The 24,624-nt window shown below is 44.8% G+C and overlaps 1 non-coding gene across 1 annotated transcript; it reads left to right on the top strand.

Annotated features, from left to right (window-relative positions):
- Window positions 1-3,046: 3,046 nt before the first annotated feature.
- LOC150000410 (small nucleolar RNA SNORA43) lies at window positions 3,047-3,180 on the top strand. The gene has a single exon (XR_016513828.1). It is a non-coding gene; the product is annotated as a small nucleolar RNA SNORA43 (small nucleolar RNA).
- The last annotated feature ends 21,444 nt before the right edge of the window (window positions 3,181-24,624 follow it).

Raw genomic sequence — 24,624 nt, 5'->3', positions numbered from 1 at the left:
GGAACCTGCTTTCTGCCAGGTTCTCAACCACAGACCTTACAACTTCCTATGCAATTCTTTCTCAGCCTACCATCCTTTCTATTTTGTTAACTTCCAGCAAAAGTAAATTTGATTCAGGAAATATAGAAGTTATAGTCTAAAGCCAAGGTTTTCAGGTGGACAGAAACTTGGAATGAAATCCTTTCTCAAAAGGCTCCTAGCCTTGTTAATTTTTTTTTTTAATAACTTTTTTGGCACACTGCAACGTTTCCAGTTTTGTTACAGTTGGTCTGTTATCCAGCAAGTTCATCTTTCTTTTGGCACAAAACAATATCTGAGATACACAGAGATTAGCTATTTGCTAATAGCTAAGTCATCTTGAGGCTATTTCAATTTATATTTAATTTTTTTCATTCAGAAGTCACTTATGCAAAAAAAAAAAAAATGTTTCTTAGACCCTGTCCTCTGAAGATACCATTAAAACAAGAAAGCAACTTCTGGCCAAGATGGAGGCTTAGACAGACATGTTGCATCTCCCTCCACAATTAAGAAGAAATACAACTACCTCAAAACTAGAGACAACCAGAAGTTCCAGAAAATCGAGCTGCATGGAAGTCCAACAAAAAAAGATATAAAGAAGAAATACTCAGCCAGACAGGTAGGAGGGGCAGAGCCAGGTCAGAGAAGATGTGGTGTGGTGGTGCCAGCAGTGGCAGGCTGGCAGAAAATGCCCTCAAACATTTTTAAAAGTTGAGAGGGACATCTGGGGAGCACTCCCAGCACCAGACTAGACCACACAGCTCACAGCTGCAGCACCGGGGACAATAAAGCCTTATTGCTTATGACTGTGCAAACCAGTAGGGGTTGGGGCAGAGGCAGAAACTGCCAGTATATCAGCAGAGTCTGCTTGTTTAAAGGGCCCCCAGAGTTCAAGAACATCTGCAGACCCACCCACTCTGGGAATGATGGCCAGGGCAACAGCTAGAGAGGTACCAGGCCCATATGGATGTGTGAGAAGTGCCTGGAAAAGGGGAAAGTGCTGAGCAAGCGGCATTGTTCCCTCTCATACCTCTCCCCTACACACAGCGCCACAACGTGGTGAAATGGGTCACCCTGTACTGATGAATACCTAAGGCTTCACCCCTTGTAATGTAACAGGTGTGACAGCTCTATCTAAGACACAGAGGCTAACAAATACAGGAGCCTGTCAAGATGAGGAGATAGAGAAGTATGGCCCAAAAGAAGGAATGGATCAAGGTTCCAGTGGGAGAACTAGGCAATGAGGAGATAGCCAGCCTAACAAATGAGGAGATAGCCAACCTAACAGCTGAAGAATTCAAAACACTGGTAATAAATGCTCACAGACTTGACAGATATGCTTAAGTATGGCAAACACATAAGGGAAGAAGCGAAGGCTATGCTAAATGAAACGAAGGAAAATCCACACAAAACCAATAGTGAAGAGAAGAAAACCTGGGTTCAAACCAATGATTTGGAATTAAGGAAGAAAAAAATAGTAAACCAGTACAGAATGAGGAAACAAGAATTTTTTTAAACTGAGGAGAGGCTTAGGAACCTCTGGAACAACTTTAAACATGCCAATATCCGAATCAGAGGGGTGCCAGAAGGAAAAGAAGAAGAGCAAGAAATCAAAAGCTTATGTGAAAAAATAATGAAGGAAAATTCCCAAATTTGCTGAAGGAAATAGACATACAAGTCCAGGAAGCACAGAGAGTTCCAAACAAGCTAGACCCAAAGAGGACCACGCCAAGACATATCATAATTAAAATGCCAAAGGTTCAAGATAAAGAGAGAATCTTAAAAGCAGCAAGAGAAAAGCAGAGAGTTACCTACAAAGGGGTACCTATAAGATTGTCACCTTATTTCTCAAAAGAAACTTTGCAGGCAAGAAGGGGCTCACAAGAAGTATTCAGACTTCTGGCCAAGATGGAGGCTTAGACGGACATGCTCAGTCTCCCTCTACAACTAGAGAGGAATACAACTACCTCAAAACAAAAGATAACTAGAAGTTCCAGGAAATAGAACTATACAGAAGCCCAACATATGAAGTTATAAACCAGCGGCACTCATCGGGCAGGTAAGAGGAGTGAAGGTGGACAGTGCTGTTTGCGGTAGCACCAGGGACAGTGGCAGGGAGAACAGTCCTGGCTGCAGTCGAGCTGCAGCAGCTTCTGACCCCAACGCTGGGAAAAGCAGCCACCGTGTTGCCTCGGACTGTGAGGCCCAGAGGGCAGGAGGACGGACTGAGTCTCTCAGCAGAGAGTGACGGCAGGAATCCATCTTGGACGCCCGCCCCCACACAAAGCTCCACAGCACCGCGAAATAGGTTGCAGATCGCCACCAGTCACTGGGTAGTGACGACAAAGGGCCACAGCGTGACGAAAAATGTTGCAGATTGCCGCCAGTCGCTGGGTTGTGACGAGTACACAGGCACTGCCCCCTATAGCCAGCCCAAGAAAGCAAAACGCATTTGTCAAAATGAGGCAGACAACTATAGAAATCCCGGTGGCGCAGTTCACCAGGCAACAGATGAAGTATCTGACAGATGAACAAATAAGAAACCTGTCAGAGGCTCGGTTCAGGGCCATTGTTATCAGGTGGCTTACAGAATTAACAAAAGATTTGGAAAAAGACGAGAAAGGGTTGAAAAACACTCATACTGAAAAGAACAAAACCACATACGAGACAGATGGTGAGGAAATAAAATCCAGAGTTCAAATCAACAAACTGGAACATAGAGAAGGAACAAATAGTCATCCAGTGCGGAGAGAGGAAACAGGAAGCAAGGAAAATGAGGAGAGGATCAGAAACCTCTGGGACAGCTATAAGAGACCAAATATAAGAATAATAGGACTGCCAGAGCGCGAAGAAGAAGAACTAGAAATTGAAAAATTAAGTGAAAATATAATAAAGCAGAACTTCCCAAACTTGGGGAAGGAAATAGACTTACAGATCCAGGAAGCACAGAGAGTTCCAGAAAAACTGGACCCAGGGAGAACCACTCCAAGACACATTATAATCAAAATGTCAAAAGTGCTGCCCTGCAGGTGCCGGACCTGCTGGCACCACAGACGAGGCTGCCGTGCCACGCCTGTGACGTCAGGGCAGAGAGGGAGTGGCTATTTCTACGCTCAGTGCCCAGAACAGTGGGCACTAAGAATGGTTTGTAGCCGGACATGCAAAAAAAAAAAAAAAAAAAAGTCAAAAGTTAAAGATAATCTTAAAAGAGAATCTTAAAAGCAGCAAGAGAGAAGAAAAGAATCACGTACAAAGGGGTCCCAATTAGACTATCAGCTGATTTTGCAAGGAAGACCCTGCAGGCAAGAAGGGACTGGCAAGAAATATTCAAAGTAATGAAAAGCAAAAACCTACAACCATGAATACTCTATCCAGCGAAATTGTCATTCAGAATAGAAGGGCAGAGAAAGTGTTTCCAGGACAAAATAAAACTGAAAGAGTTCATTAGATCCAAACCACTATTATATGAGATGTTAAAGGGACTGGTTTAGAAAAAGGAGGATCAAAACAATGAACACTAAAATGAAAACTGCAACACAAGAACCAATAACAGAAGCTAGGAAATTGAAACAAAGGCAAACTAAATAGGCAACGAGAGTGGGAAAAGAACTATAGGTATGGGGAACATATTGGGGGGAGGTCAGCAGGGAGGGGCAAGGGGGTAAGGGAGGGAGATGATACAGGAACTAAGAAGCATAGTAGGAGGGAATGGAGTAGACAGGAAGAGGCTGAGAAGAACTATATGCACAACCAATGAACATGGACTAAAAGGGGGGGACAACTGGAGGGAGGGGGGTCACTGGAGGGGAGCAGAGGGAAGGGAAATTGAGACAACTGTAACAGTATAATCAATTAAACATTTTTTAAAAAAGTATTCAAAGTGATAAAAAGCAAAGACCTACAACCAAGATTGTATCCAGCAAAGCTATCATTTAGAATGGAAGGGCAGATAAAGTGCTTCCTAGACAGGGTAAAGCTAAAGGAGTTCATCATCACCAGGCCATTATTATATGAAATGTTAAAGGGACTTATTTAAGAAAGAGAAGATCAAAATTATGAACAGTAAAAGGACAAGAAACTCACACCCTGGCTGGTGTGGCTCAGTGGATTGAGTGCTGGCCTGCAAACCAAAGGGTCACAGGCTCAATTCCCAGTCAGGGCACATGCCTGGGTTGTGGGCCAGGTCTCCAGATGGGGGTGCATGAGAGGCAACTACACATTGATGTTTCTCTCCCTTTCTCCCTCCCTTCCCCTTTCTCTAAAAATAAATACATAAATAAATAAATAAATAAAATCTTTGAAAAAAATGACAACAGACTCACAACTATCAACAACTGAATCTAGAAAACAAAAACAAACTAAGCAAATGACCAGAACAGGAACAGAATCATAGGTGTGAGGATCATTTGTAGGGTTATCAGCTGGGAAGAGGGAGGGGGAGAAATGGGGAAATGGTATAGGGACTAAGAAGCATAATTGGTCAGCACAAAATAGACAGGGGGGAGTTAAGAATAATATAAAAGGGTGAAGCCAAAGAAGTTATATGCATGACCCATGGACATAAACTAAGGGTGGTGGGATTGTTGGAGGGAAGGGGGGGGTAGTGGGAAGAGTGGAGCTAAGGGAAAAGAAATTGGGACTACTGTAGCAATGTAATCAATAAAATATACTTTAAAAAAAAACAAGCAAGAAAACAAGGCACCTCAATGAGCATAAACCATGGAGCTCCTAGGTCTGAGCTTTTCTCTAAGAACAAAGATCAACTCAAGCATGTTACAACAGAAACACTATAATAGCAACACTATGACTAACATTTTTCCTTCTTCCTGTAATCCTACCACCCTCACCCTACCTAAAAACAGTTTTTAGCCATTTCTATGGGAAGAGTTACACCATTCCCCATTTTAATTCTCACCACCACCACCACCACCACCACCCCCACCACCACCCCCACACACACACATCTAGAGTTCTGGAAGTTTAGTTTATTTTGTCTGGAAATATGATGACTGCTGAGGCTCCAAGCCTTGCTCAGAAGCAAGATTGTAGCTGAGTGTGAAAGAAGCAGATTCAGGGCCTTCATCATCCCCACCTGCTCCTATCATCTGATGCATTTAGGAAGCCTTGGGCACACTAGTTCAGACCATACTCCTCTGTGCCTAGCCAGTCAAGGGTAGGGAACAGTGGACAAAGTCCATACTGGAATTTCACAGAACACAGGCCACTTGCTCTGGGGCCTCCACCTAGGGATCCCAGCTCACCTCTCTTGCCTTTCTGACACCCTTTCTTTTAGATGATCTCATAAATACAGTATCTCAAGTAGGCCGTGGACTCGTGAAAAGGGACCACAAACATGCACTCATTGTAAGGTTATATTAAGTTTCTCATTTAATTAACCAGGATTCAACATCTTATCAGAAGCAAAATGGTGGCTGAGGTGTGAAAGAAGCAGATTCAGCACAGGGCAGCGAAGTGGGTAGGATGCTACCAAATCTGGAGTATTCATCTCTTGTCAGGACACAACCATTTTAAATTCAGGGAAAACATAACTGTTCTGGAAGAACTTAAACCAGTAATCTGTGCATTTACACTTTAAGGAATTTATACAGACAATAGGCTCCTAAACAAGACACCAGTAGCACCAGGAGCTTGTGTGGGCAAGTCCAAGCAGCTTCTGCACTGCTGGAAGGACACTTATGCTTCCAACTGTTTGCTTTTGTTTTTTAACCCAAAGGAACCTCACTATACATGACATTGACACATTTGCATTTGTATAGTTCTTCACCTTTCTGTAAAAGGACATGTACATCTTTTGCATTCTTTCTCAGGGCTTCCTAGTTGTATAGTTTTACCATAATGTATTTAACCAGTTCTCTAATGATAAACCTTTTAGTTGCTTCCATTACTAGTAGAAACAATGCTACAATAAAATGTACTTTCTCATCCTTACCTAAAGGATGACTTTCAAAAGGCAGGATTGCTAAGTCAAATTTGCTTTTACATTTTTGCTAGCTATTATAAAATTGCCCTCCAAAAATATTGCAACAATAGTGTATGAACCTTTCTGTTTCCTTATACCTTCTCCAACACTAGGTATTATCATGTTTCTCTTTTGCCAAGCTGATACTTGACAAATGGTATGCTATTGTTTAAAAACAAAGTGATCTTGAAACAGTCTCCAAGAAAAATGCAAAGTACAGTGTAAAACTTTTTTGTCCTGAACCATTTGAAAATTAAGTTACTGATAAGGTTTCTCTAATCTCTGGATAATTTTAGTGTATATTTCCTACAAGCATGGACCTTCAACATCACCACAGCACAACCATTCAAATCAGGAATTAACATTGATTCAGCCCTGGCTTGTGTGGCTTGGTTGGTTGGAGCATCATCCCATTACCAAAGGATGGCAGGTTTGGTTTCCAGGGCACATACCTAGCTTGTGGGTTTGATTGGGCATGTATGATCCCTGGGCTGGGCATGCACAGGAGGCAGCTGATCAATGCCTCTCTCTTGCATTGATGTTTCTCTCCCTTCCTCTCTCTCTGAAAGCAGCAAAAATATGTCCTCGAGTGAAGATTAAAAAAAATAAAAAACATTGATTTACTACTAACATCCAATACACAGACCCCATCCAAGTTTCTTTTATTGTCCCAATAATGTCCTTTAAAATAAAGAGATCCAGTTCAGAATTGTACATTGCTAATAGGTTTGCATCTTATTTGTCTCCTTCAATCTAGAATAGTGCCTCAGTTCTAAAATAGTGGTCCTCACACTTCAGCAAGGGTCAGAACAATGTGGAGCACTTGTTAAAACAACTAGTAGACCCCAGAGTTCCCAATTCAGTAGTTTTGGGTGGCTGAGGATATACATTTCTACAAGTTATTAGGTGATGCTTTTTCTGTTGGTCTATGGACCACATTTTGAGAACTGTTGTTGTAGAACTTCTTCACATTGAAGTCCACTGGCCCTGGCTTGTTCCAGCAAGCTCATGAGGCAGTCAGTAGGCTGTGCTCAAGGTGGAGAGTGAAGCTATAGTCTCCTTAGAATGTAAAATAATGCTTCATACCACTAATAGATAGATTATTTTTAAAAAAAGGAATTACCAAATGTTGTGTATTTGTTTTCCATTGCTGCTGTAACCAATTCTCACAATTTAGTGTCCTAAAACAGCATAGATTTATAATCTTAGAGTTCTGGAGATCAGAGTCCAAAATGGGTCTCACTGGCCTAAAATCAAGGTGTCTGCACAAGTTGCACCCCTTCTGGAGGCTCTAGGGCAGACTCCATTTCTTGCCCTTTCCAGCTTCTACAGGCTGCCACCTCCCTTGGCTCATGGCCCTCTTCCATTTTCAAACCCAGCAATGGCCAGACAAATCTTGCTCATGGTGAATCCCTCTGACACAGACTGATGCTTCTGCCTCCAAGAAGGACCCTTGTAATTGCTTGGGGCACACTGGAAAAATCAAGAATAGCATCCTCATTTCAAGTCCCTTTGCCATATTCTCAGGTTCTAAGGATTATAAAGTGGACGTCTTTGGTGCTTATTAGTCTGCTGATCACAGTAGTGAAGACCACTAGTTGCCTACCAAACTCTGCTTTTCCCTTCTGCAGGAACACAGCAAGGCTACATTTTCCAGCCTTCCTTACAGTTGGGTGAAGATGTGTGACTAAGGTCTCTCCAAAGGCATCTGAGCAGAACTTTGTGTTCCTTCCATGCTGGGTTCGTGAGAACCTCCTGCTTTCTGGGGCCTGGAGGATGGCGGAACCTGGGTGCTGAATGATCACCAAGAAGGGAACCATCCACTGACCTAAACACCCATCCTAGAATGTTAAGTAAGCAAGAATTAAATATTTATAATGTAGAGACTACACTATAGAGCCATTGCATTTTGGGTCTACTTGTTAGAGTACTAATACACCAACAAATGGTATTTCCTAATATGCCCTTGATTCTCAATGCCCATTTTTCATAAGATCCAACCTCTTATTTCCCTAAGAAGACTGAGGTTATCTGAAATAGATAACCACATTTTCACCTCTCCCCTTCAAACATGAATTGAGCAATAGGTAAAGGGCAGGTATGCTACTAAGATCTGTCATGTCTGCTTCCTTTGTCTCTTTGGGAGTACTTTGCTTTCTTTCTTGTTGCCTTTCCTAAACCAGGTCTCCTTTCTCAGCTTTACTGCTCAGACTATCTTCTCCAACTTTCTCCTTTCTATTGATTCCTCAGCTTCAACTTTCAAACCCGCTGGCCTTGACCCAGTTTTGAGACGGCCTTTCCTTCACTCTGCTGTACCACGAAACTCCTTCTCTATTCCTCTGTCTCCTTCCACTGTCAGACATCAGGAAAGATTGGTGACAGCTCAGGCCTCACTTTTCAACCACCCCCCCTACCTCCACCATTCAATCATATTTCTACTTTTGTTACAGAAACAGGGGTGTCCAAAAACAAACCCCAGAGTTTACGGCTGGGGGATGGGGAAAAGGAAGCAGCTTTTAAGACACCTTTGCATGCCTGGGGCTAGTTGCTATTGTCTTTCTTATGCAAAATGGCTTTGATACTTCCAAGGCCCAAGAAGATGGGAGGAGTCTTGAACTGTGGGATGGTACAGAAGGAGCCTACAGAGCCTGCATAGGGTTCAGCTGCGGACATTTTAGCTCGCTCTCACGCTCTCCCTCCATGTGGTTTGGAGGAGGGGGCTCTCCAGGTTGCTCTCTCTCTCGCACTCCTTCCATGCAGCTTGGTGAAGGGGCCTTCTCCATACGGTTTTGAGAAGCTAGGTTCTCCATGCAGATTAAAGAAGCTGAATTCTCCATGCGGTTTTGAGAGGGCTCTCCAGGCTGCTTTAAGAGGCTCTTGCCATGTGATTTTGAGAAGGAGAGGAAATCCACGCGGTTTGCAGGAAGAAGGCAGTTTACAAGGAGACTGAGAATCCACGCGGTTCTGCATTGAGAGCTGGAGGGCACCACGGCACAGAAAGGACCTTCCCAATCAGAATTGAGTGATTGGCAGCTACTGGTAAAGCTGAACTGTGCCTAGGAAGTAGGGAAACGGTGTTTCCGACTTTTCTAAGGCTGGCTTGGTTTGGTAGGGAGAGGCAGAACTATGTGTTTGTGGGTATTTTAAAGAACATAAGACTCAACTGCAGAAATCCGCAAATAATCTAAATCTATTTAACTGTTAAATGAATAGTTCTTTTTCTTTTCACTAAACTCTAGTACTGAGAGTTGTAATTCTGGCGGCGGGCAATTGGGCCCCTAACTAAACAGCCTATGGGTTCTGTTTCAATCGGAGCAGCCCAGAGGTTCTGTTATGCTTTCATTTATCTAACTGATATTTCCTGAGCCCTTCCTTGGTATCAGGGATTTGGCAAGAGTGAGAGGCTCCAGCAGGTAAGACCACTGAATTGGACAGGACAGTGAATCAGGAAGTCCAAAGGTGACAGGGAGAAAAGACTGGCCTGGTCTGGGTCTCAGGAAAAAATAAAATCAGGAGGGGACCTTTGGTTCCCCCGCTGAGGGCTAAGGCTGAGTAGGCATTAGCTAAACAAAGGAGTAAAGGTTATAGGCAGACACAGCTGGAGAAAGGCTAAACCTGGGAGACACCAGCAAGTACACTGGTAATGATAGGGGAACTCAAGATTAATGATTTTAGCCTTAGTTGATAGGCTTAAGTGACTAATGCATGTGGAAAGCTTTTATTCCAGAAACTGGAATGCATGACCATGTGAGTCCAGGAAATCAACAAGCAAGTCAGCCTTTGTGCCCCAGGGGGTCTTCATGCCACTGAGAGGGTATCTGAGCCTTTGTGTTCCAGGGAGGGAACACTGGTGATGCAGATACAGAATTGTTGATCAACAGATAAAGAAGTACTAGGAAAAATAGCCACAGGACTGCAACTCTTATCCAATTAACCTTTTTCTAAACCCTTTACCTACCCTTTCGTCTCCTTATAAAAAAGTCAGCTTGAAATGAGATGTTAATATGGTTTTTGAAGGTACATAACCCCCTGTCTTCTCAGATCACCAGCACCTGAATAAAGTGCCCATAAAGATTCAATCTCTGTCTCTGCTTATTGGTTCTGGAAGTAACAAACATTAACCTCTCCAATTTTAGTAACTGGGGTCAAGGACATGTGTGAAAGAGGTAAGGTGCTCTGGGGACTCAGTGGGGATTAGAGGTGGGGTAAGGTGTTAGGGAGTGAGGCTCCTGAGGAGGGGTCTGGACCCCAAGGACAGTCTAATTTCCACTGATGAAGAGGAGCTCGGCAGACCCTGTTCCAGGGCTTCACTCTGACCTGTGCCCAGTGCCTGGGTCCTCGGGATCAGCTTACAACCTGGCCCCGCTCCCTACGCCTCGTCCCACCCTGGCATCTTCCATTCTGGCCCCGCCCACTTGGGGCTCCAAGGGGTGGGACCTCAGTGGCGTCCCCATTCCCAAGCGCCGCCAGCAGAGCACGCGCTGTAGGAAGCTGGGGTGCTCGGGGTCTGAGTAGGACCCTTCGAATTTATAAAAATATGAAAGGAAATCAAGAAGACGGCTGATGGCAACTGGGGCTCCTGTTCTCCCGGCTTGTGTCCACGTGATTTCTCCTCCAGCTGCCCCGCCTCCGCCTCCTGAGCGCAGAGGAGAGGGCGCGGTAGGCGGCTCTGCGCTCCGGGCAATCCTGTGTCGGGGTCCAAGGGCCGGGCTGGGCCGCCCCGAAAGGCCCCGAATACGCGAGTGGGTGCGCTGCGAGCACCGCAGAAGTGCTCTTGCCACCCGAGGACGCCGGCAATCCCTGTGTCGAGGGACTTAAACACTACGAGAGGCTAAGAGCTGGAGGCCGTGGGCTGGGGGGTGGGGCTCTGCCGCCCAGAGTCCTGCCGGGGCGCGCCGGGCCGCCGGGGCACGTGCTGCTCATTCCCGCCGCTGCCGCTTGGGGTCCGGATCCCGTCTCCATCTCCGCAGGAGGCAGGAGCCAGTTAGGCGCCAGCTCGCAAGTCCTGGGGGCTCAGCCCTGTGTTTTGTAGATTTTCACTGCCCTAGTTCTGCTGGCCTCCTCGCTCATCTCCCCGTTTTCTCCCTTTGAAATTCCCGGTGTCTAGACTCAAGTGGAAGTTGAGCTGGTTCACGTGGGAACCTCCTCCCCTACTGCAGTGGTTATTTAATAAAACCTGTCCTTACCACTGTAACTAGTGTGGGCTGTGCTTTTCTTCGACAGCTGGAAAATAGCATTCTACCCCACTGCCCCTGTCCGTATTGGGGAGTGACTGGTGCTTTCAGTGAGACCCTAAGTGACAGTGACTTGGACAAGATGAAGGTCTGAAATTGAAGTCACGGTGGCTTGGCCACCCTCCAGGACCCACGCTCCCTATGCTGCTCCCACTCCCGTCATGGTGGTCGGAGAAGGCGCCCCAAACCCAGCCCTTGGGTCGACACCCCAATCAGCAGAGGCTTTCTGCCGGAGGAGGTGGTACCTGGTACAAGGTGCTGAGTCATCTGCCGCTGACCGGAGCTCGGCTTCAGGGAGTGTGGAGATGAAATGTAATAACCATGAGACCTGGCCAATGACTGTAGGGACAACTAGTCCCACCCTAGTTTTCGGGTGGGGGGGCGCTCTGGTGGCTTTTACTGGCGGAGAGTGAAGCTAAAGCACATCCATCAGGAAGACATTTAATGGGGATAACCCAGCCACCCCATTAAAGCAAGATGGGTTTTTTGAACCTTGGGGTTCTTATTTTCTCCTGAAATTGAGACCTGCTTGGGGAGCGTGGAAGTATGGAAGGCAGATTGGGGGGCAACAGCCCAGGTGGCTCAGGACAGCGCCCTTTGCCTCTGTCAGACATCAGGAAAGACTGGTGACAGCGCCCCCAACATCACCCACCTACCCACGGCTAGACTGTTACCTGAAAGTGAAACCGAGACCTGTCTTTTGAAAGCGAGTGTGTTTGGAGATCTTGATGTTCAGGGCTTAACCTGTTGTCTAACTAGGAACCAATGCTCAAAGGAGCACAGTTTGGTAACCTCCACATTACCTACCCCTTCAGCAGTGCTCAACTTATGGAAAATCATTTCGCTTATTATGCCACGTCCCCGTGTGCTTTTGGCCCAATTTTTAAAAATTATTTTATTTTTAGAGAGAAGGGAAGGGAGGGAGAAAGAAAGGGAGTTTATGAAGGAGAAACATTGATTGGTTGCCTTCTGTATGCACCTGGCCCAGGGATTGAACCAGCAACTCAGGCATGTGCCCTGACCTGAACTGAATCCATGACCTTTTGGTTTGTGGAACAATACCCAACCCACACCAGGCAGGGGCTTTGGCCCAATTTTAAAGTTTCCTCAGCTCCACCCCAATAAAGAAACCTGCAGCTTTGTTGAATGAGAGGATCAGAAAAGGTAGTTCATCCAATCAGTCATAAATGCAAATGCTAATTTATAAACTGATATAAGAACACAAAGCAAATTTGCAGAAAATCTGATTTTTGTTCCCTCTTCTTCTTGCATAATTTCCTGCCAACTCCCACCTCTTCTTTATACTTACCACTATTCCTCACTCCTCCTTCCCCTTGGACTTCCTCTCAAGTGCCTGAATAAGTTGTTCAAACATATGACAGTCAAAGGGGGTATCGGTGATGGCTCAGGGAAAAGAAGGAAGGCAAAGCATCCAGGAACCAGCTGACTGCTGGCACCTCAAGCACCAGCACGTGGCAAAACCATGTGAATGCTATACACTGTGGCAGGAACTTTCTTCCTGTTGAGACACTGCTAAACCTCAGAGGGAAAATGAAGGTGGAGAGCCACCTGCAAATGAAAAGCGTCAGTAAAAAGACAGAAATGTAGAGGGTTCAATGAACCCTCTTTCCAAATTGAACATTTAATAACTGCGACCATTTGTCAGGCAGAGTTCTAGATGTCTCACACACATGACTCAAGGTAAACATTCTCGTTCCCATTTTAAAGATGAGAAAACAAGAGGAATAAGATTTGGGATTTGAAGCCAGCTTTGGCTGTTACCCCCATATCACCCTGCTTTTAGAGGATGTGATGATTAACTTTATTTGTCAACTGACTGGGCCATGGTCCCCCAAATATGTGGTCAGACATCATTCTAGGTGTTTCTGTGACAGTGCTTTTCAATGAGACTACAGTAGTCCCTCGCTCTATCATGGTTCACTTATCGCGGCCTCACTGTATCGCGGGATTTTTAAAAATATTATATTTAATTATTTATCGTGTATTTTTTGCTATATCGTGGGATTCTGTGGTACTGTATATGTATGTTGTTAAAGTTACGTAAGTTTAAGAGTGTAGAATAAATGTAAGGTTCCTACTTCGTGGGGGTGTCTGGAACATAATACCCGTGATAAGTGAGGGAATACTGTAATATTTAAATAGCTGGTCTTTGAGTAAAGCAGATTGCCCTTCATAATATGCCTGAGTCTCATTCGGTCAGTTGCAGGCATGCCTAGAACCGAAAGACTGACTCCCTGGAGGGAGGAATTCTGCCAGCAGCCAACCATCCCATGTGTGCTACAGAATCAGTGTCTTCCACAGGTTTGCAGCCTGCTGGCCCACTCTGACAGGTGGAAGGAGCCATTGCCAAAAGAAGTTCTCGACTGCTTTCCTGCAACCTTCAAGGGTTTCTCTGTGAAGGGCACAGCCACACACATACACAGGCAAATGAGCCAGTCTAAAGAGGCAGAGGCCACAGAGTGGCCTCTTCCAGTTTGTAACTATGCATCTGTGGCAGAGTTCCTCTTCTTGGGTTTCTAGGATGACTTCTACTCCCAGTCTCCATGCAGTTAAGTGTGATCATGTGGCTGAGTTCTGGCCAATGAAATGTGGATGGTGTTAGGTAAGCTATGATAGTTTCTGGCTTGGCCCATGAAACCTTCTGTAATCTTCCAGTATTCTCTTCCAACTGTTCCAGCAACCTGGGACGTTCATATTCAAAGTTCATTGACTAGAAGACAGAGGAGGGCCACCAGCACCATATTAGACTCTTCATGAGCAAGAAATCAACCTTTAAGCACTTAACTCACTGAGATATTGGATTTATTTGTTCCTTCTACTAGGCTATTCTGTCCTGACAAAGACAGCATCCGTTAGTTTCTGATTGGTTAGAAAAGGCTAGGCTCTATAACAAAGAGAATCAACAATACAATGGCTTAAAAATAGAGTGACCAACTGATCTGTTTACACAAGCTGTGCCAGTGTAATTATTTTCACAGGTGTCTCAGTGTGGATGATAAATTATCTGGACATCCTACTTAAAGGGCGAAGGACTTTCCATCTCTCTCACTTTTTCTTCCAAAGTGAGCATTCCTGGCCCTCTGTCCTTGGTCCTCTTACAGAATTGCTCTGCAAGATATAGAGCATTACCACCTGCAAGGCTGAAGCTGGGCTGCCCCAAACCCCAGGTGGAGGTTTTCATCGGTGATATTTTAATGTTCTGATTCCCATTGTTAAAGAAAAACCAAAGTGGAGGCCACAGTTTGAACACTGCCCTAAATCAAACACAGTCACAAAACCGAAACTCAAAACTGTCCTGATTTCCCTGAAATGCTGGCTCTGATCTCAAACAAAACTACAGCTTTCTTTATTTTAGCATGACCTCACAGCTTCCTAGGACAGAAGTGGCTTCCTTACTGTTGACGAGTGCACAGAGCTTCCACCTTCAGGAGCAGGTCGTTCCCAGTAGCCAGTCCTAGCAGACAGCAGCATGTCTCCTCGTTGGTGCTTTGCTACCTGAGCTGCAGCTACTGTGCACTGAGCTTCTAACCAGTTTCAGTGTGAAGTCTCCCTGTTCGCAGTGTTTCCTCACTCAAAATATTCCTAAGAGTAAAGCTCTGTAGATTTTCTTTTGACACCATTCTAGACTGGAAGCATAGAAACCAAGGGTCAACGTTTTGTTCTTTCACTTCTTATTTTGAGATAACTTAGATTCACACTCAGTTATAAGAATACAGAGATCCTTTACCCAGTTTCCCCTAAAATGAAGTATTGCAAAACTGCTAATATCATGACTAGGTTGTTGACATTGGTACAACCCAAAGATCTTGTAGAGATTTCTCCAGTTTCATTTGCACTTGTGTGTGTGCATTTAGTTTTATGCAATTTTATCACATGTAGGATTATGTAATTACCACCAATCAAGATACAGAATAGCTACGTTTGGTTTTGGTCGCTGTCATTTCCACCAAGGCCTAGAACAATGCCTGTCACAAAGAGTATAAATACTTGCTGAATGAATGAGTGGTGTACTAGCTTGGGTTCTAAGGTGCCCTAAACCAATGTAAATGAGACAGTGTAACTGTCAGAGGTAGGACTGGCAGGACAGCTGGGCCCTCTGCCTCTGGGACAGGTGACTGCTGCAATCCCAGTGTTCCTAGCTTATGGGCAAGGGAAAGACAGGGCACACTCAGTCCTTACAAGGGCAGCACCTGGGCGTTGATGCATCATTTCCCATCATGCCCCACCAGCCAGAATTCAGCTGCAAGGACACCCCAAGAAGCAAGGGAGGCTGGGAGGCTGAGGTCGGTTGTATTACTTGCCTACAATTGTTCCTCCCCTCCCTGCCCTTGGCAAGGCTCACCATGATGGAGCTGACTTCCCATCGCATTGCTGTTGGGGTCTGGCCAGTGGAATATGGGTAGATGACAGTGTGTCAGTTTTGAGTGGAGACCTTCAATGGCCCATTGTGTTCATGCTTGTCCCACTGGCACAGCTGCCACCCTCAGTGAGAAGTATGCTCCAGGTAGCCACTGGTGCAGAGGATGAGGCAGGTGGAGAAACCCTTGACTGGTTCATAGCCTGAAGCAGAGCTGCCTCTACTAGCCTGCTGGGATTTGGAGTTGCTTGTCATCAGCTTCAATGCAGGCAGAACATGAGGGCCCTGAGCTAGGCTTACTGAGAAGCTCTGATCCTGACGAAGGGAAGAGCCAGCACTGGCAGAGCTGACGCCCCAACCTGCAGGGATCCTTCAGGAGTCCAGAGTGTTGCTCAGCCAGTTTAGCCAGGATGAACATAACAGGAGGGGGCCCACTTTCCGGGGGCTCTTCTGTGGGTGGAAGCACTGGAGATGGTGACCTGGGGCCAGTATAAAGTCAGCAGACCCAATCACCGCTGTCTGGAGACATCTCGGGAAGAAAGGGTAGGTGGGGGATGGAAGGAATGGTGATCATGGAAAACTGTCAAAATGTCACATGAACAAAAAGAGTGTGGGAAGAGTTTCCCTGGTGAGTCAAGAAGTGGTATTAACTAAATCCTGAAAAAACGATTAATTTTACCACATTAAACACTAAATCAGTGTCTACTTGTTGCCAATATAGTAGAGAATGATGCCATTCCAACCTGAATACTATACAAGATTTGGAGTGCCTGGAAAAGACAACTAAGGCCTCTACCAGAGCCATCAAAATACACCTCTAAAGGGTCATTTCCCACAGTGCTGGGGCCTTGGCACACACTCCGCAGCTGTCAGTCAGTAGCTTTTTAAATACTACTTGTTGATCATTCTGCCAACAAGAATTTGGGTGTGCAAAAATGCCATCAATTTCTCCACCTGGGAAATCACTAGAGACATGTAAAAGGTAAAATCTTCTGAAAGTATAGCAATTTGGGTGTGAATCTGCATCTTGAAGTGGATGAATTAGTCCCTGATAAAGTATTGGCTACATACTTGAAACTGATTGAGGAAAACAAAACATAGTTAAGATACAATATATTCTCAATTTTACAAGTTTTTTGTAGTTATTGCTTTACTTTTTATTGTGAAAATTTTGAAACACTTAAAAATGTTGAAAGAATAGAGCCACAGTTTTACATTTGCTTTCCCTTCTCTCTCTCCACTCCCCCACCCACACACTGACAATACACACACAAAAATAAGTTGTCACAATGACACCATGATCCCTAAATACTTTAGCAGGAATCTCCTAAGAAGGCAATTGCCTACACAACTGCAATGTCACTATCACACCTACAAAAGTTAACAATTGTTCTACAATCATAGCTAATATCCAAGACAAACTTTTCCAACTCGAGGCCATTTGTGGAAGCTGCCAGCACTACCTGAACACCATCTTCAAAAACTCTGAGGTTCACTTAGCATGTGATCCTGTTGCCAGGAATGACAGATTTAGCAAAGCGAGCAAAACCAGGACACCTAGTTACATTTGAACTTTATAAATAATGAATACTTTTTTAGTATGTCCCATTCAATGACAGTAACTCTTCAAGTTCAAATTGAACTGGCCATCCTGTCCCCAAAATATTCCTATGCAATTTCCCCCAGGATCTAATCAAAGTTTATAGATTGTAGAACACTTCCCATCTTAACTTCTGCTTGGTTTTGGTGAATGACATCGGCTTTTGGAGAGTCCAGGCCAGGTGGCTTACGGAAAGTTGCATGTTCTTTGTTTGCTTCCTGGTGGTGACCTTTAACTCTTACTTTTAAACCTGTGTTTCCCTTAAAGTGGAAGTTAGGTTCGGAGGCCTAACTAACTGTGAGTCAAACGTTTTGTTGAGAGAATACTTCAGAGACATCTCAGGAGGAGGTTTGTGTGTCGGGTGTTGCCACTACTAGTGACATAAGGGTGACTGATGACTTGGCTGGGAGAGTTACTGGCACATCACCATGCAGTTTACAGGCTTATATTTTATGACAAGTGTGATCCTCTGAAAGCAGAAAAGGGGGAGGGAGCAGTATTGAGGCCGAAAGTTCAGGAAAATGAATTCTAGGGGGGTGGAGTTCCTTGCCAAGCTGGCCACAGCTTCACAGGCAGCTTGCTGGGCACTTGGTCACATGGGCCACCTTCCAAGCTGCACTGTGACACTATCATGTCCTGGGGGAGTCCTTCTCTGGAACAATGCCCACACAGCCTGTTAATATCCTACACCGTTGAATGGTGCGCAGCCACTGGGAAAACCTGGGCCCCGTTGATCCTGCTACATGGGAGCTGCAGCAGCTCCTGCCCTTGCGAGGGCAGACAAGTTGATCGCTGATGAAAGCTGAAGCTTTACAGCCCAGGAATCAGGGCAAGTGGGTCCTGAGGGGCAGACCTGGCAAAATGCATCTGCGGGGCTGGGCATACACTGGATCCAGTACAAAAGGCAGTACCTTTCCCACTATTAGTAATGATCCATGGGAATAACCTATTGCCCAACTGCCTTTCGTGGAATGGTGTTAATACCTGTTGCTACTAGGGTGTCATTGCTTCCCGCCCCTTCAGGAATACAACTAGGAAATCACGTGTGTGTGTGTGCATGTGTATATATGTATATACATATGCATATATACTCATACATATACATAAAATAGCATTAGTTTATATTGTTTCTACCTTTTAACATAACAGTGTTTTTCTCAAATTCTTTTTATATTTGCCTTTTTCCTTTTATACTATAACAGAAATTTCTGGTTCCCAATAACATTAATGGATGTTTGGTTAGAGTAGTGTGTCCAAGTCACCCAAAGTAACTTTCTCTTTCACTGTTGGTTCAGTAACCAATTTTATAGAGAGTTAGGTCATTTGTTTCTTTTATGGTCCAATTTTAAGGCACGTTTCCTTTATGATTTACTTTTATTTCTGAGCATGTAAAATGCCTGGTTCAAAAATCATTGCTGTATAAATGCATTCCTCTAGAGAAGTCTCACTCCCATGCATAACCTTTCCACCCTGTCCCAACCTAACCCTTACAGGTTACCATTTCCATTAGTGCTTGCTTTCTCCTTTCCTCTACTTATTTTTGCAAAAATAAGCAAACACATATGTACGTTTTAGTTTCCCCATCTTTCTTACACAAAATGTGGCACACTATACATTCTCTTCTGTAGCTTGCTTTTTTTCTCTTAATAATATATAATCCATTGAATTGTTCCATACTAGTTTACAGATACCTTAATTGCTAAAATTCATTAGCTGTTTACTATATACATGTCAAGTATATTACTCAAGGTAAGCTGGGCAATGATGCAGTAACAAACCCTCAAGTCTCAGAGGCTTTACAAAATAAAGGTTGATTTCTAGGTTACACAAACTCCTGTGGGTTGGGCCACCATCCTCTGTCTTATAGCCACTTGACCTAGAATGAGTCACCTGCGGTAGCCAGGCTTTGGAACAGCCCATGCTAGGGCCCGATCACATGGCTCCAAACCAACCACAGGGAGGGTGAAAATGTAGCCTCATACTAATGAATGAAGACCAGAAGTGGAATGGTGACTAAATGGCCCATCTCTGCCACACCAGGCTTGCCACTCCTTCTCTCACATACACCCCAAAGCAGCTCTGCATGGGCAGTGCTTCCCCATCATATCTCACAGCCACGGGCACTGGGGCTCTGAGCCCTCATGCGCCTTTCAGGCTCACAGTGTTCCTCTGCATCAGGTGCACCTGCCTCTGAAGGCTGTGCTCTTACCATGCTCTGTGGTCAACCAGCACTGTCCACCAAGTGGCATGGCAAACTCATTCCATCCACGTGTGATGCCAACGTGGAGAAATGTGGCTGCAAGAGCAACTGGTATGGGGCAGTACATAGCTAAGATTCATAAGCTCTTCTCTATGAAGGAGTAAGTGCAAGATAAAAATTAAATCTCTGGAACAATAAACACTACACCATCACAGGATACAATGTTTCAGTAACACTGGATGATAAAACAGCTTTATTCATAATTTCTGAATCAAGAGCTAATTGCTATAGAAATTTTAGAAGCTCAAAGTGAAGTTATAAATACTTTTTCATCTAATTCCCAAGTAAAAGCATGAGAGAAATAATGACTCTTTCAGTTGGGATAGTTCTGATGAATGAAGCCATGTAATTAATCTCCAAGGATTTCAAAATTGAAAAACCTTCGCCTTAGAGAAAGAAAAAAAATACACTTTAAAAGCCCCATGGCCATTTGAACAGTGCGTTAGTAACACATTATCACCTACATTTATTGCCCAACATCAGGTGCAACTATATTAGATTTCAATTAGACTTCTAGCAGATGATTACAGCAAAATGAACACAATGACAAAACTGAGAACTCAGAATTCAGTGAAGCGCTGGCCATCCATGTGCAGAAACTATGGACTCCGTGAAAAGGTGAGGTGGTTCCAGGAGGTGACTCTTCCAGAACAACACAGAGCTCACACTCACCTGAGAGTGTAACACGAACTCATCCTGGCTGCCGGCTGACCCAACGCCTCTTTCACAGGGATGCCCTGCAAGTCGCAGTGTCATTCATATCAGGGACTCTGATGACAGTAAGAAATGTTGTTAGCCATGTCTACCCAGTCACTTGCAGACAAGTTTTATGAGACAAAACACAGGCAAATACTCTGACGCCCTCCACCACCACCCCTATCCCACCCTAAATGCTGGCCTGACATGATCACACCATAAGCTGTGACGGACTGCTGGACCCTGAGCTGTGGTCTTCTGCTTTGCTGGCTGATCACACCAGCCTGTGGGGACAGTTACTTTCCCTTTTAGTTCCACGGCTCCCTGAGGGAAGAGGGACCCATGGCTTGGAGAGTAATGTCCCTGGGAATTAGTAACCAAACCCTGGAACCTGGAGGACTCAGGCCATTTGTGGAAGCTGCCAGCACTACCTTAACACCATCTTCAAAAACTGAGGTTCACTTAGCATGTAATCCTGTTGCTAGGAATGACAGATTTAGCAAAGCAAACAAAACCAGGACACCTATATTTGAATTTTAGACAAATAATGAATACTTTTTTTAGTGTATGCCTCATGCAATGACAGTAATTCCCCATTTAGCTGAAGTTCAAATTGAACTGGCAATCCTGTATTTTATCAGGAAACTGAAGTCTCTGCACGCCCCATCCCCTTCTTTGAAGATCCTAAACTTACGAATGGGTCCAGGCTGGACAGGATGTGGGCACCACTGCTGGGAGGAGGGCGGATATCTGGCTCTTTCTCTTACTCCCTGGTTTTCATTGCTGGCTACATGCCCCGCAGCCTCCTGTAGGGTCCCCTCATCTGGTGGGCACCCTCTCAGACAGGGAATTGGGTTGGCAATGTGGCCCAAACCCTCCTCCTGCTGTTCACTTGACCCTGGGGTCCTCCTGGAATTTCAGCATCCAAACCTCAAGGATGTAGGCTGTGCCACTGCCCCCACCTCAGAGGCAAAGGCACAGTGGCCAGACCTACCCAGCGGTTGAACAGAATCCCACTTTTCCCACCTGCAGTCACTCTGCACTCCACAAGTGGCCTCTCAGAGGGAGGGGTCACAAGGAGGGCAGGAGTCCCTTCCCATCTTCTTCCTCGAGGCCACCACCCCTGCCCCCATTCTATACACCCCAATGAACAGTCTTGTCTTTCCATCAAAGCACACTCTCTGTCTACACACGCTAAGTCTGTTCACTCTCTCAGAACAGGACCTCAGACTTGGCTTTCCCCCTCATTCTCCCCTCCTCCCCACCACAGTTCCTGAGCAGGAAATCGGTCACTATCTGAAATCGCTGACAAATGGTTCAGTGAAGAACTGAAACTGCCCTTTTGCTTTTCGGTGGTTTCCTTAACCTGAAGTTCACAGAAGGATAAAGGCTTCTTGCGGTGCCCTGGCAAGCAGGCCCTAGCTCCAGCTCTGTGCACAGGGCCTGGGCTGGGCTGGGAGGCTGCTGACATGGTTTCTCCAACTGGCTGTGAGCAGCATTGAGGGGCGCTCATGTGGTGGAACCGGCTGCTATAGCTGGACAAGGAGGGTTATGACCCTTGCTGTCCCTTCCTTTTGCTTTCATCCAATGTTTTTAGGAAACACCTTCTTCCCTCTGACTGCCATGACTTATCAAGACCTGCTGCCCAAGCCACAGCTTTTCATGGGATCTTCTCTCCCTTTTTAAAAACTCAGTTATCCAGGCCTTCTTCCCAGAGCCATCTGGGTCTTCCAAAGTAGCATTTAAAAAAATCATTGCTGATATATAAATGGTTGCTATAAGGACAAATTTGAAATTCTGTATTAAAAAAACCTAATAGGTAATTATTATGCTCTGCTATGTATGCTGGGCACTATTAGGGTCACATAGGATTAAGACACGGTTTCTACACTCAAGAATCATACTAGAAGACAAGATTTAAGTGCATAAAAAGCCATGTAAGAATGACCTGAAGAGACTAGTAGATAATAAAATGCATTGAAGTGAATTATAAAGGTCATATAATGACATTGTGTTTTATCATCTTTGGAATCACACAGGACTTAATAAGGATATCCCAAAAGTTTCCTTATTTGTTCCAAATAAATTACCAACTACAGTATTCCCTCACTTATCATGGGTATTAGGTTCTAGACACCCCCGCGATAGGTGAAAATCTGTGAAGTAGGAACCTTACATTTATTTTAGTATTTATATATATTTTAAGGCTTTATAAACCCTTCCCACACACTTATAAACCATTTCCAGTCCTTTATTAACCTTTCCCACTCCCTTATTAACCTTTTCCATACTTTTATAAACACTACTTATGTTCTTAAACATATTCTACACTCTTAAACCTACATAACTTTAACAACATGTGTATACAGTACCGCAAAATCCCACAATATAGCAAAAAATCTGCATTAAATAATTATATATAATATTTTTAAAAATCCCGCGATACAGTGAGACCGTGATAAGTGAACCGCGATATAGAGAGGGACTACTGTAGATCATTTTTATGTAATAACACCACCTGGTATTCACTTTGTGCCAGGCACCATCACTAGCAACTCTTCCAGTCTCCACAGAACACCACGAGGTGACTGTGATGGCTGGTGGGAAACTCAGGCACAGAGCTGTGTGGTGGAGTTGGCCTTGACCTGTGGCTGCGGCAGTCGGCCTAGTGTGTGCACTTTCTAGCTAGAGAGCTTGGAAATCTAACTCCCTGGCAGTTAGGTTTGGTCCTTGTGTGAGATTTGGGAGGTAGAAGAAAGGTGGAGGCCATTTCCCAGCTGCTTCTAATAGAAACATGAGGCTTGCACGGGATGAGGGACTACCCAGGGTAAACAGCCCCTTGGCCACTTCCAACCCAAATGACAGCCTAGGAGGCTGCCTGCTGGTCCTCTAGGCGGAGTCACTGAAACAAAAATCTCTTTGAAGGCAGAGCATGTACTGAAGGCCAGACTTTTGGCTCTTGCTTAGACTCCTGCAATATCAAAAGAGCACACAGAGATAAATAAAAGGCAAGTAACAAACTGGGAAAATGTCTGCAACAATATTTTACATTCTAGGAAGAGTTTTTGCAAATGAGCGAGACAAACATGAGTCTAAATGGGTAAAAGATGTGAAGAGGCAATTCGTACAGCTGATGCCTAAAAGGTTTGACTTTACTGGTTATCAATGAAATACAACTTGAAACAATGATGCAAAACCACTGTTCTATCAGATAAACAATGATGACAAAGGATGATTAAAATGGTGCTGTCAGGGTGTGGAGGAAAGGACTCTCCTGCCCACTGATGCCAAAGCAGTGACACCTTTCTATAGGTCAGCGGACAGCATGATTCAAAAGCCTTCAACAATGAGTGCGCCAGTCCCAGAATTTCATTGTGAGGGGGAAAAAAGAATTAGAGATGTGCATAGAGGTTTAGCTATAAGTAATTCTGCAAAAGTGAAAAGATGCAAACAACCCAAATATACAAAACCAGGGACAATACTTATGGTGCACTTGCATAATGGGATATGATGCAGTCATTAAAAATGCCATACAAGTATATTTTGTGACATGGAAAAATGTTCACAATATATTAAGCAATAAAAGCTAGTTATAATATGATCCCCAAAATGCATATATACGAACAGAATAAATCTGAAAGACTTATTTCTGGCTGCTGGGCTTACACATTGTTTTTATTTTTCATTTCTCTTATTTATGGTTTAATATTTTTCTGTAATGAATCTCCATTTCTTTAATAAGTTTTTAAAGCTGGTGCCCTGGCTGGTGTGGCCAGTGGATTGAGCACCAGCCTGAAAATCAAAGGATCGCCAGTTGATTCCCAGTCAGGGCACATGCCTGGGTTGCAGGCCAAGTCCCCAGTTGGGGGCACATAAGAGACAATCACACAGTGTTATAGAAAACAAAGTTGTAATTCAGGCATACCTGTCTTTGACCTTTAAAATTTGTAGCTCTTATATATGTATAGAAAATATTTGGGAAGGAGGAAGATGGCGGCGGAGTAAGTAGCAGTGTTGTCTGCTTGTGCCTATCATGGAAAGCTTGGGATAGGGACAGAGAGACAAGTGAGTGAGTACAAACTACGGACAGCTCCAGTGGGGAAGGGAGAGTGAGAGCGGAGTGGAAAAGGGCAGAAGGCTCGCCAGCGCTCTCAGGAGGAGTCACTGGACCCACCAAGCCCGGTGCTCCTACCGGACTGCACCCCAGAGGGACAGCTGCAGACCAGCTCACCGACCAGAATCTGCTTCGAGACTGCAGCCTACTGTGGGCGCGGGGACCAGTGGAGTCCTGTAGGAAAACAATAGAAAGGTTTTTGTGAAGCGCCGGAGGTGTGGGAGGATGGCGAGCAGCCCAGACTGTGGGAAGCTGTATGATCTGAATCTGGGTGGAGACTGCCCAGACAGGCAGGTAGGGGTCGCGACCCCATGCCCCGGGTGCACGCATCTGTGGCGCCAATT

The sequence above is a fragment of the Furipterus horrens genome, unplaced genomic scaffold (assembly GCF_987537825.1).
Source record: "Furipterus horrens unplaced genomic scaffold, mFurHor1.1.pri manual_scaffold_10, whole genome shotgun sequence".
Classification (NCBI taxonomy): Eukaryota; Metazoa; Chordata; class Mammalia; order Chiroptera; family Furipteridae; genus Furipterus; species Furipterus horrens.
Note: the sequence above shows the minus strand (reverse complement) of the source record. Positions and strands in the feature narration are given on the sequence as shown.